The following is a 1,070-nucleotide window of genomic DNA, read 5'->3' as shown; positions in this document are numbered from 1 at the left end:
AATGTATTACTGTTTCAAATGGAGCCGGACTTCTTTTTGCAACCAGAAGAGTCGCCCCCTGCTGGTCGTTCGATAGAATGCAGGTTTAAGGGACTGCATCAGTTTATTGAACGGAAGCTTCCCACTTGATTGTGAACAAGTTTAATTTTTAACATAATGTTAAAGAGAGTGCTTTTCTGTAGGGGCTTAACCATAAAACCCAAGTATTTTATTGTACTGATATCTATGAGTTATCAGTACAATAAAATACAGTGCCTTGCGAAAGTATTCGGCTCCCTTGAACTTTTCGACCTTTTGCCACATTTCAGGCTTCAAACATAAAGATATAAAACTGTAATTTTTTGTGAAGAATCAACAACAAGTGGGACACAATTATGAAGTGGTATGAAATTTATTGGATATTTCAAACCTTTTTAACAAATAAAAAACTGAAAAATTGGGCATGCAAAATTATTCAGCCCCTTTACTTTCAGTGCAGCAAACTCTCTCCAGAATTCAGTGAGGATATCTGAATGATCCAATGTTGACCTAAATGACTAATGATGATAAATAGAATCCACCTGTGTGAAATCAAGTCTCCGTATAAATGCACCTGCTCTGTGATAGTCTCAGAGGTCCGTTTAAAGCGCAGAGAGCATCATGAAGAACAAGGAACACACCAGGCAGGTCCGAGATACTGTTGTGGAGAAGTTTAAAGCCAGATTTGGATATAAAAAGATTTCCCAAGCTTTAAACATCCCAAGGAGCACTGTGCAAGCGATAATATTGAAATGGAAGGAGTATCAGACCACTGCAAATCTACGAAGACCCGGCTGTCCCTCTAAACTTTCAGCTCATACAAGGACAAGACTGATCAGAGATGCAGCCAAGAGGCCCATGATCACTCTGGATGAACTGCAGAGATCTACAGCTGAGGTGGGAGACTCTGTCCATAGGACAACAATCAGTCGTATACTGCACAAATCTGGCCTGTATGGAAGAGTGGCAAGAAGAAAGCCATTTCTTAAAGATATCCATAAAAAGTCTCGTTTAAAGTTTGCCACAAGCCACCTGGGAGACACACCAAACAT

The sequence above is a fragment of the Micropterus dolomieu genome, linkage group LG18 (assembly GCF_021292245.1).
Source record: "Micropterus dolomieu isolate WLL.071019.BEF.003 ecotype Adirondacks linkage group LG18, ASM2129224v1, whole genome shotgun sequence".
Lineage (NCBI taxonomy): Eukaryota > Metazoa > Chordata > Actinopteri > Centrarchiformes > Centrarchidae > Micropterus > Micropterus dolomieu.
Note: the sequence above shows the minus strand (reverse complement) of the source record.